The sequence below is a fragment of the Cryptomeria japonica genome, chromosome 3 (genome assembly GCF_030272615.1).
Source record: "Cryptomeria japonica chromosome 3, Sugi_1.0, whole genome shotgun sequence".
Lineage (NCBI taxonomy): Eukaryota > Viridiplantae > Streptophyta > Pinopsida > Cupressales > Cupressaceae > Cryptomeria > Cryptomeria japonica.
This window is the reverse complement of record NC_081407.1, coordinates 115,926,850-115,940,206: the sequence shown is the minus strand read 5'-3', so window position 1 is coordinate 115,940,206 and position 13,357 is coordinate 115,926,850.

Sequence of the window (13,357 nt, the reverse complement as noted above, 5' to 3'; positions counted from 1 at the left end):
ATAGTAGAAAGTGCAAATGTCAAAATTGATGAATTTGCAGAAAGAAATGATGAAGGAAATTCCAAGGAACTAGAAAATTATGAAGAATTTGTTTATGTTCAACCGAGAAATCCTGCTGAGAAAGTTGATGAAGAAAATGAAGAGAATATCTAGTTACCGAGTGATGAAGAAGATCATACAGAGCCTACCGAGCCTATATTAGCCAAATATGTTAGAATAAATCATGCATCAAGTTAGATTATAGGAGATAAGGATGATCCAGTGATGATAGGGAACAAACTGAGATAGAACACATGTCTGATATCTGAATTTGAACTGAGAATAGTAAAAGAGGCATTTAGTAATAAAGATTGGATAAATGCTATGATAGAAGAGATTGATCAAATCAAGAAGAATGAAACATGGACATTGGTCTCAAGACCAAAAGAGAAAAATGTAATCGGTACAAAGTGGATTTTTAGAAACAAGCTGGATGAAAAAGGCGAGGTCATTTGGAATAAAGCAAGACTAGTTTGCAAAGGTTATGCTCAAGAAGAAGGAATAGATTATGGTGAGACTTTTGCACCTGTGGCTAGACTTGAGGGAGTAAGAACATTGTTGGCATATGCTACTTTCAAAAATTTCAAGGTATATCAAATGGATGTTAAATCTGCATTTTTGAATGGTATATTAGAAGAAGAAGTTTACATTGAACAACCTGAAGGATTTATTGAAGACAAGAATAAAGATCAGGTATGTAAGCTGAACAAAGCATTATATGGTCTAAAGCAAGCACCCATAGCATGGTACGAAAGATTGCACTCTTATTTGATCAAGATTGGATTTATAAGGACAAGTGAAAACAACAACATGTATATGAAGAATGATGAGAACAATGGTATACTGCTTTCAACCATATTTGTTGATGATATTATTTTTTGTGGAAATGACTCCCTATGCAAGAACTTTGGAAATGAAATGTGCAAAGAATTTGAGATGTCATTAAATGGTGAAATAAAGTATTTTATAGGTTTAAGATACTACAAATGAAAAATGAGATTTTCATTACTCAATCCAAGTATATAAAGGAAATACTGAAGAAATTTAGAATGGAGGATTCTAAACCTGTAAGTACTCCTATGACTACCAATTGTAAACTATTAAAGAATGATGAATCTGCATCTGTTGATGAGACACTTTACTGATCTCTGATTGGAAAGTTGCAATATGTGGTTCACAACAGACTAGATATAGCACATGCAGTAGGTATAGTTGCAAGATTTTCTGCAGATCCCAAGGAAACACATATGACAACAATCAAGAGAATTTTTAGATACTTGAAAGGCACTAAAGATTATGGCTTAGCATATCAATAAGGGAATGGTTTTGACCTAAAAGTCTATACTGATGCTGATTGGGCAAGAAACATTGATGATAGGAAAAGAACAAGCGGTGGAGCTTTCTTATTGGGAGATAGACTAGTAAGTTGGCTTAGCAAGAAACAAGGATACATTTCACAATCAACAGTCGAAGTTGAATATGTCACTACAACATTGAATTGTACAAATATAACATGGATCAAACAACTGTTGGAAGGTATAAATGAGAAAGTTACCGAGCCAGTAACTATATTATGTGATAATACTAGTGCCATTAAAATTTCAAAGAATCTAGTAATGCACTCTAAGACAAAGCATATCTCTATAAAGTATCATTATCTTAGAGAAGAAGTTCAAGAGAAGAAAGTTGTGCTGGAATATATTAGTTCAAAGGAACAAATAGCTGATATTTTTACAAAGCCACTGCCAAGTGACACTTTTGAGTATCTCAAAATCAAGTTAGGGGTCCTACCCCTATCTTCTACTCACTGACAGAGTTTAGTGAAAGCATCAATTCGATGACTCTATAGAATATTATTTGTGGATTGATGCCGATTTATGCACTTTAGGAGGTTTTCTAAAGGTGTGTAGGAAATAGTGATTGGAGACAAGTTGCTCTGACCGAGACTAAGATGATACATGTGTAACACAACAAAGAAATTACTTCACAAAGGAAGAAATCATGAATTAGTTTTCTTTTCTTTTTGGCATTGTTGTCAAAGGGGGAGAAGACTAAATGGAGAAAACATTAGAAGACTAATGATAGGGGGAGAAGACTTCAAGAAAAGTCTAACAACAATCTGAATCCAAATCAGTTGGAACAAATCAAGTTGGTATTGCCACTTAAAGTTGGTTTTGCCATCAATGCCAAAGGGGGAGATTGTTGGCATTACAATAGAAAAGGAGATTGTTGGCATTTCAATAAGGATATTGAGAAGGTTGTTGGAGATCACTGATATAACTGAAGAAGGATGATTACTATCTTAATAATATTATTTTTTCATTGATGTCAAGCAATTGATTTTCTGACTCAGAATGATGTTGCCATATCTTAAGAAGTATGTTTTGATGAAAATTAAGAGGTTGGTAAGTGACTCAAAAAGAATGTGATAATGAAGGGGAATAATAAGTTATTTAATGAGCAACTATTACCAAGTTAGACAATGGTGAGATCATGTTGTTTTGATTGTTTTGATATCCTACATATGATGTTTAATACTGTACTATATCACCGAGCAAAGAACCTAGTCAGTAAACCCTTAGGTTATCGATATCGGTTAAAGAAGGTAGAATGTCTGCCGAGTGAAGATCAGTATTTACTGAGTAACAACTGAGTTATGATAGATCACATTGGATGGATAAAAGCATTATTTAATAAAGGATGCTGATGAGCTAGAGATGAATAAATGATTGGTATGCCACGCATGAAGTATGTTGAGGATCGACGACATGGAAAATCAAAGAGGAAGATCTACAACACAGATTGAACCGCAATAACCTAGCACAAGTTCCAAGGAAGGAATGCAAGTTCCAAGGATAGGTAAAACATTTTTAGATCAAAGGATACAATGAACCTAGTCAAGTTTAAAGATCTGATGGCTAAGATTGATCATGGGAAATGTGATCAAGGAGATTTGGCAAATAGAGATTGTTTATAAATAATGAATTGTTGATGAACAATGGATGTAGGCAAATGTATGCACAATGATGCTACAGTAATGTTTACCAAGCACAAAAGCTTGAAGATCTGATTGAAGAATAGATTAAGAAACCCAGCAAGCCCAACAAGGGACAAGATAAGTCATATGACAAGATTGTTTTGAGAAAATAGAATCTTCTTTAGCATTTCAGATGTGAAGTTGCAGATATATTTTATTACTGTTGTTTATTTTGTAAGTGACAAAAAATTTCTTAACTGAGTGGACTTAACAGTCTTATTTGTAAACCCTCTAGCAAGGTAACATTCTAAATGAGTGTTTGAAATCCTTTGACAAGGTCACTTCTAACAAAGTGCAAGACTTTAACAAGTCTAAGGGAAATCCCTTAACTGGGTCACTTCTAGCAATATGTTTGTAATCTTTAACAGGATTTTGTTTTAACTGAGCATACTCTAGAAGGGTATATTTCTTAGTGGGTCCGAAATCCCACAGTGGTTTTTCCCTATTTGGGTTTGCACGTTAAATCTGGTGTTATATGTGTTGTGATGTTATCTTTTCATAAGTTTGAATGTTTTACAGTTTTGGTTACTTATTCTTAAGTATAAGCTATCGAGGTTGAATCAGTTGAATATATTGAACAAATTAAGTTTGTATGATTCACCCCCCCCCCTCTCATCTTATTAACTATTGGCATCAGAACTTTACAAGACTTAGTATGCAAACACTAAAACCTATCAAGCTAATTAAAAATAATTGTATATATAAAATATATCCTAAAATCTTTAGAGGTAATGTGGGGGCAAGAGAGGTTATTCTTACTGTCCTTGAAATTCGGGACAGCCCAACAGGGATTGGAGGATTCTCTCCTCCTCAGATAAGAAAAATTGCTATTAATTTTAACCCCAATGCTGGGGGTTTCATCATTAGTGATATCCTTGGGGAAAAGGCTTCCCCCATTGATATTTTGAAGCCTAATAATGATCTCTCCAAGTCAAATATTGAGGAGGGTGAAATTATTGAAAATGTCCTGCCACCCCTCAAACTTGCAATGCTTGCTCTGCCAACCCAAGAGCCCCCCATTATTCCCTCAATCTTGCTCTAACTTTGAATATTGAATTAAAATATTTTATTCCTCCTCATCCTCTAAATGATTGGAGAAGGAAAAAATAATTATTCTTGAATATATTGGAAATGAGGTGGTTAATGATCTTATGGAATAATTTATAAATGAAATTGTTGATGAGGAAGAACTGGCTTTACAAAAATGCCCAATGACTGCAAAAATATTGGATTGTACACATCAAGATAATAATCCAACAACAAAAATACCTGATAGGACCTTGGTAAATATGAATAAAGACAAAGTGGTGGAAGATTTTTGTGTAGACAACATTGAGGAAAATACTAATAAAAGTGTGGAAGATATGATTGTTATGGATGCCTTTATTAAGGAGAAACAATTCCTTATGAGTAAGATCCTAGAATTGGAAGAGTTAGAGAAGGATTATGAGGTTATGGCTGAGGAAATGATCAAACTTGGGGAAAAATATGGCTCTTCCCCTATTCTCAATCTGGCTATTACTAACATGGATAAAATCACACTAGATTGTGGAAAAATATCAAGAAAAAGGGGAAGAAGTCTCTCTCAAAACTTAGAGAGAAAGATGGTTTAGCTGAGAATCAGCTCAAAATCACAAAGTTATTTTAGGTAGGGAAGGGGCAGTATCTTCCCATAGAGCCATGAAGCTCATTTCCTGGAATGTTAGGGGCCTTAATGCCCCTAACAAGCAGCGAATACTGAAATGTTGCATCACTAAACCTAAACCAGATATAATGTTAACTCAAGAAACTAAACTAAACAAAGACGAGCTCAATACAATTTAGAAAAAATTAGGCATTTGGGAACTAACAAGTGTTTCTATTGATGGAGCTTGTAGGGGCTTGGCAATAGCCTGGGATCCAAGATGGACTACTTTCACACCTATCAGTGTTAACAAAAATTGGATAGGTGGCACTATTAGAAGCGTCAAATCTAATATGCAATTCACACTTATCAACGTCTATGGCCCAATTCAAAACTTAGACAAGAGGTCTGTATGGTAAAAAATTGAGGCATTCTTTGAGACTATCTCTAACTAGTTTTGCATTATGGGCGGTGAATTCAATGCCATCCTAGACCCTAAAGGGAAATGGGGTGGATCTAACAAAGTATCGGCAACAACCACTGACTTTAGTGCATGGGTCTATAAGAACCAACTAATTGAGATACATATTGAGGCAAACAAATTCACATGGAACAACAGAAGGATAGGCTTTAGCCACATAGATGAGAAATTGGATAGTTTTTTTATAAAAGGCAATTGGGCTGCTTTCCCGTTTAATTTAATCAATTGTCATCATTTTGGGTCCTCTTTTCAATTGTCAGTAGATGGTCAATATTGTCAATTTGTGATCGATTCATCATTGGTCTTCATCAATCTCGACATCGTGTTATTCAACCTTTCATCAACTCGACATTTTACCAATCTTTGATTGATTGGTCATCGGTCTCAATCAATCATGAAATCTTTGTCAATTTTTGAATCTATTAGTCATTGATCTTTTGTCTTTTGTCATCTGTCAATATTGTCCTTATTGGAGTTGAGGAAAAGTCAACTCTACAACTCCCAAAGATCATCTCCATGCAAAACTGTCATGGAAGGAGAGAAACAAAAAAGATATGGAGGCCAAAATTCAGAGGTCTAGAAAAGAGGAGTCATATTGATTGTGCAACAAGAATGCAATTCAATAATTACAGTTGTTATCAAAATACAAAGAGAGAATCCTTATAAGAGGATAATCGAAACACTAAAGGTGAAAACCCTAAAGAAATATAAGATTCCTAAGTTTAGCTAAAGCTTAGAGTATGATAGACTAATAATTAAATAAATAATTATTAGCTAATAAAAGATTACTCTAAGACCCCCCCTTAAGATTAACTTAGGGAGTAGCTAAAAAACAACTAAGGACTAAAGAAGCATGTAAAAAAATGCATGAAAGAAACAATGGGACTCAACAACTAGGCCTCATGAGGTACCCAAGTACAATAAAATCTCTGTAAAGTGGAGAAAAAAGAGAAAACCATGTGGGAACAAAACTCCTCTCCAAGAAGAGATGAAAGCTCAAGTGAAGGACTAAGAAGCCTACAAACAAGAGTGTTCTAGAAGATAGGAACAAAAAAAGGATTAAGAACACCACTGAAACACAAAATAGCTGTAAACACTATCGAAGAGTAACTGTTGATCTCAAGAAACTCCTCTAAAGTAAAATATGACTAGGTAGAGAAGACTGTAATCTGCATGAGTGCCCTCAAATGACACTATTTGAATCAGATGGAAAACAAAGGAAAACAATTGAGCTCAAAGATATAGACAATATGAAACACAAAAGCCTAAAGAGTTGATCAATCGAACCAAGGAAGTATTAGAACCATCAGGACAAACTTCCCCATAAAGCTGAAAAGGGAGAGGGACAGGTACACTGAAAAGAATGGACAACAAGAACTGCATGACGAAGAACCCAGAACATCGAAGGTGCAAAGAAAGTACATAGTAACATGGAAGGAACACTCACTTGACACACATCATGAGGCTAATGTCATGGAAGGAACACTCACTTAACAAAGGTAGATGGCAAACAAAACACAAACATCAATCCCCTCATGGAACTTTACAGGTAGTGCATGTACAACAAGGCATAAGATGTGCAAGATCCCAAGTATACAATGCATGGTGGCACTTTATCTCAGTGCGTTTGTATAAATAAAATGCTATAATGATTAGAAGAGACATAACATAGGAAATAGAAATAACAATCAAAGATGAGACATCCTACTCAAAGAAAGAGATGCCAAGACCTAGAACATCCAAGATATTCACCGGAGTGCTGAAAAGAAAAAAAATTGAATAAAATATACTTGGAGCAGAATCTAGAAAGAAAAATTAGATGAATGGAAAGTACACAATACAAGATTTCCAACGATATAAAATTTTCAAAAAATAGTGTTCGGATGCTCAAGTTCTTACTCCCAAAGTGCAAAAAAGAACCTCTGGCTTTGACAGAAAAAAAAGCCATAAAAAAAGAAAAATCAAAAGTTCAAACCTCTAGATTGATAGTTCTGATACTTAATGTGAAGTACAGATGCCAAGCTAACAAGATGAGAGGGGGGGGGGTGAATCATACAAACTTAATCTTTCATAAAAACAACAGATTCAACCTTGGTAACATATACTTCAGTAATATAACCAAAACTGCTAAACATGCAAACTCATAAGCATATAAACATCATAATACTCATAACACTAGATTTAACGTGGAAACCCAAATAGGGAAAAACCACTGTGAGATTTCAGACCCACTAAGAAATATACTCTTCAAGAGTATGCTCAGTCAAAAGCAAATCCTGTTAAATATTACAAACACATTGCTAGATGTGACCCAGTTAAGGGATTTCCCTTAGATCTGTTAGGATCTTCACCTTGTTAGAAGTGGCCTTGTTAAAGGATTTCAAACACTCAATCAGAATGTCACCTTGCTAGAGGGTTTTACAAATAAGACTATTAAGTCCACTCGGTTAAGAGATTTTCTATCACTTCACAAAATAACAGTAATAAAAATCTATTTGCAACTTCACATCTAAAATGCTAAAGCAGATTCTTATTTGCTCAATACAATCTAGACATAGGACTTATCTTGTCCATCTACTGGGCTCTATACTCTGTTATTCAAATAGGTCTTCAAGATTCTATGCTCGGTAATCACTATGTAGCATCCCTATGCATACACTTGCCCACATACATTGTTTATCAACACTTCCTTATTTATAAACAATTTGCCAACCACTTAATCTCCTTGATCACATATCCCATGATCAATCATAGCCATCAGATCTTCAAACTTTGACTAGGTTCAATGTATCCTTCGATCTAAAAACATTTTACCCCACCTTGGAACTTGCATACATTTCTTGGAACTTGTGCTAGGGTATTGCAGTTTAATCTGCACTGTAGATCTTCTTGCCGATCTTCCTTTGCCATAGATTCTTTAAAAAACTTCATGCACGACATACCAATTATTTAATCATAACTAGCTCATTAGCTTCCTTCATTAAATAATGCTTTTATTCATTCAATGCATTCTGTTACTACTCAGTTGCAACTCGGTAAATATTAAACTTCACTCGGTAGACGGAGTACTCCACCTTCATTAATTGATAGCGATAACCTTAGGGTTTACCGACTAGGTTCTTTGCTCGGTAACATAGTATAGTATTAACCTTACAATCAATAACATATGTATGATATGAAAACAATCTAAACATCATGATCTCATCATTGTCTAACTCGGTAATAGTTGCTCATTGAATAACTTATTCCTCCCCTTATTCATCACATTCTTTCTATGTCTTTTACTGACAACTTTATACTCATCAAATCACACTTCTTAAGATATGGCAACATCATATTGAATTAGAAAATCAATTACTTGACATCAGTGACAAAATAATAATATTAAGACAGTAAACATCCTTAATCAGTTATATCCATAATCATCAACAACCTTCTCAATATCCTTATTGAAATGTCAACAATCTCTTATTGTCTGTTATAATGTCAACAATCTCTTATTGTCTGTTATAATGCCAACAATCTCCCCCTTTGGCATTGATGGCAAAACCAATTGATTTGACCTATTTGATTCAGATTGCTGTGAGATTCTAAAATGCTCTCCCCCTATCATCAGACTTCTTCCCCATACATTAGTCTTCTCCCCTTTTCTTCAGTCTTCTCCCCCTTTGACAACAATGCCAAAAAGTAAAGAACTAAAACATAATTTCTTCCTCTATGAAGTGATTTCCTACTGTTATGTGTCAACTTAGTCTCGGTCAGAGCATTTTGTCTTCAATTCCTGTTCCCTATATTTGTTTCCTACACACCTTTAGAAAACATCCTAAAGTATGTAAATCAACATCAATCCACACATAATATTCCGTAGATTCATCGAATTGATGCTTTCACTGAACTCGATCAGTGAGTAGAAGATAGGGGTAGGACCCCTAACTTACTTTTGAGATACTCAAAAGTGTCCCTTGGCAGTGGCTTGGTGAAGATATCTGCTATTTGTTCCTTTATGCTAACATACTCCAACACCACTTTCTTCTCTTGAGCTTCTTCTCTAAGATAATGATATTTGATAGAGATGTGCTTTGTCTTAGAGTGCATAACACAATACTTTGAAATGTTAATGGCACTAGTATTGTCATAGAATATAGTTACTGGCTCGGTAACTTTCTCATTTATACCATCCAACAGTTGTTTGATCCATGCTATACTGGTACAATTCAATGCTACAACAACGTATTCAACTTCTGCTATTGACTGTGAAACAAATCCTTGTTTCTTGCTAAGCCAACTCACTAGTCTTTCTCCTAAAAAGAAAGCTCCTCCACTTGTGCTTTTCCTATCATCAATGTTGCCTGCCCAATCATCATCAGTATAAACTTTTAAATCAAAGTCATTTCCTTTCTGATATACTAAGCCATAATCTTCAGTGCCTTTCAGGTATCTAAAAATTCTCTTGATTGTTGTCATGTGTGTTTCCTTGGGATCTGCAGAGAATCTTGTAACTATACCTACTGCATGTGCTATGTCTGGTCTACTGTGAACAACATATTGTAGCTTTCCAATCATGGATCGATAAAGTGTCTCATCAATAGATGCAGATTCATCATTCTTTGATAATTTATAGTTGGTAGTCATAGGAGTACTTACTGGTTTTGAATCTTCCATTCCAAATTTCTTCAAGATTTCCTTTATGTACTTGGATTGAGTAATGAAAATCTCATTTTTCATTTGTAGTATCTATAAACCTATAAAATACTTTATCTCACCGATTAATGACATCTCAAATTCTTTGCTCATTTCATTTCCAAAGTTCTTGCATAAAGAGTCATTTCCACAAAAGATAATATCATCAACAAATATGGCTAAGATCAGTATTCCATTTTCATCATTCTTCATGTACATATTGATGTTTTCACTTGTTCTTATAAAGCCAATCTCTATTAATTAAGAGTGCAATCTTTCATACCATGCTCTAGGTGCTTGTTTCAAACCATATAAAGCTTTGTTCAATTTACATACCTGATCTTTATTCTCGTCTTCAACAAATCCTTCAGGTTGTTCAATAAAAACTTCTTCTTCTAATATACCATTCAGAAATGCAGATTTGACATCCATTTGATATACCTTGAAATTCTTGTAAGTAGCATATGCCAACAATGTTCTTACTCCTTCAAGTCTAGCCACAGGTGCAAAAGTCTCACCATAATCAATTCCCTCTTCTTGAGCATAACCTTTGCAAACTAATCTTACTTTATTTGGAATGACCTCACCTTTTTCATTCAGCTTGTTTATGAAAATCCACTTTGTACCGATTACATTTTTGTCCTTCGGTCTTGGGACCAGTGTCCATGTGTCATTCTTCTTGATTTGATCAATCTCTTCTGTCATAGCATTTATCCAATCTTCATTGTTAAATGCCTCTTTCAATATCCTTGGTTCAAATTCAGATATCAGACATGTGTTCTGTCTTAGTTTGTTCCTTGTCATCACTGGATCATCCTTATCTCCTATAATCTAACTTGATGCATGATGTCTTTTGACATACTTGGCTAATATAGGCTCGGTAGGCTCCGTATGATCTTCTTCATCACTTGATAACTGAATATTCTCTTCATTTCCTTCAACATTTCTCTCAGTAAGACTTGTCGGTTGAACATAGACAAATTCATCATAATCTTCTGGTTCCTTGGAATTTCTTTCATCATTTCTTTCTGCAAATTCATCAATTTTCACATTTGCACTTTCTACTATTTTGTTAGATGATTTGATCAGACATTTAAATGCTTTGCTTCTAGAAGAATAACCTAGAAATGTTCCTTCTTCACTTTTCTGATCAAACTTTCCATTTCTATCATCTTTGTGAACATAGCATCTACTCCCAAAGATTTTGAAGTAACTTACATTAGGTTTCTTGTCATACCAGATTTCATATGGTGTCTTCAAAGTTCCTTTCTTCAGTTCTACTCGGTTCAGGGTGTAAACTATTGTGCTTATTGCTTCTCTCCAAAATGTTTGTGATACTTTCTTTTCAATCATCAGGGTTCTGGCACAATCCACAATAGATCTATTTCTTCTCTTATCTATCCCATTGTGCTGTGGAGTTCTCGGTGCAGAGACTTGTCTTTTTATACCATGATCATTGTAGAATAAGTTGAACTCATTAGATGTGAACTCTCCTCCTCTATCAGATCTAAGACATTTCAGTTGTCTTCCTGTTTCATTTTCAACTCTTTCCTTGTACCATTTAAACATTTGAAAAGCTTCTAATTTTTCTTTTAAAAACATAACTGACATCATCCTTGAATAATCATCCACATATAGTATGAAATATTTGTCACCACAATAACTTTGAACTTTCATAGGACCACAAAGATCAGTGTGCACAAGATCTAAAATTCCCTTAGAAGTGTAGGACTTACTTGTAAAGTCTGATCTTGTCATCTTACCCATCTGGCATCCTCAGCACATAGCATTCTCAAGTTTTTCAAGACTCGGTAGACATCTTACTCAGTGCTTCTTACTTATTTTGATCAGATTATCAAAATTTACATGACAAAACCTTTTATGCCATAACTAGGTATCATCTATCTTTGCATACAGACACTTGTTTCGAGTTGAGTCAAGGTGAAATGTGTTACCTTTTATTTGTGTCCCAGTAGCTGCTAACTTTCCATGCTTGTCATGAACTTTGACAATTCCTTTTTGAAATTCTATTCAGTAACGTATGTTGTTTAGCTGTGCTACACTCAACAAATTGTATTTCAATCCTTCAACCCAATAAACATCATTACATTTAGCATTGTCAAGGAGTGTTATGGATCCTTTACCTTTTATTGGACATGGTGCATCATTACCAAATCTTACATAGCCTCCATCATAATCTTCTAACATAACAAACTTGTGTTTATTACCTGTCATGTGATGTGAGCATCCACTATCTATGATCCAAGAATCATTAGTATTTATGTGAGATGTTAGGGCTTTTTCTTCATACCTTTCTTCATCTGATCCATCTTTGATAGGCACATAAACTACTTCCTCCGTATTAGTTTCATCTGATTTATCATCATTTGATTCCTCATCGGCTATTAGGCGTGACTTTCTATCTCTTCTTTTGAAGTCTTGGTTTCCTTTGTATTGATTATCTTTCTCTTTGTCATCTCGGTAATCTCTCTTTTCAATAGATTCTTTGTCAGGATAGTTAGAAGCCATATGTCCTATCTTATCACAATTGAAACATTTCAAAGGTAGTTTTCCTTTATACTTACCTTTGCATCTCGGTAACCTTCTGGCTAATAGTGCATCAAACTCTTCTTGCTTTCTGATTTCCTCATACAGTTTGTGTACTTCTTCCATGTTCTTATGAAATCTTCACTTGCTCCACTATGATCTCCTTTAGAATACTTACTCATTTTGTCATTGTAATCATTAGATTTACCAAGATGAAAAGAATTGAATGCAGATTCAACTTTATTTACCGATGACCCACTGTTATCAAAGCTACTTAACTCAAATGCATGTAGCTTACCAATAGTAGCATCTAAAGAAACTGACATATTGGGTATAGACCTCAATTCATTGATTGTAGAGACTCGGATTGCATAAGTTGGTAGAAGGGTTCTTAACAACTTACTTGTTATATCCTTTTCTTTAATAGTTCCACCTACTCTTTTGATTTGATTGACAATCTCCTTTAGCCTTGTACTGTATTGGGTTATGTTCTCACCTTCATTCATCCTTATAGATTCAAGTTGCCCTCTTAGACTATCCACTTTTTCTCTTTGAACATGTTCATCACTACCATATATAGATATGAGCTTGTCCCACATTGCCTTTGCATCATTACAACCTTCTAGATCATTAAACTTTGAGTCGGTCAATGCAGATGTTATTTCAATCATTACTTGGATATGTTCTTGCTTTGCCTTTATCTCTTCCATTGTCAATGGATAGGTGCTCGGTGTAATGAAATCATTCTCTAGATAATATACAACATATTCTCCAACTCCTGATAGGTGCAACTTCATCCTTTTCTATCATGTAGAGAAACTTGACTTGTTCAGCTTTGGTGCATCCCTCTTATACATCTTTGGATCTTTTCCTCAAGTACCTTTAAACTTTTTCTTCTAGAGTCCAATGCTCTGATACCAATTGATAGTTCTGATACTTAATGTGAAGT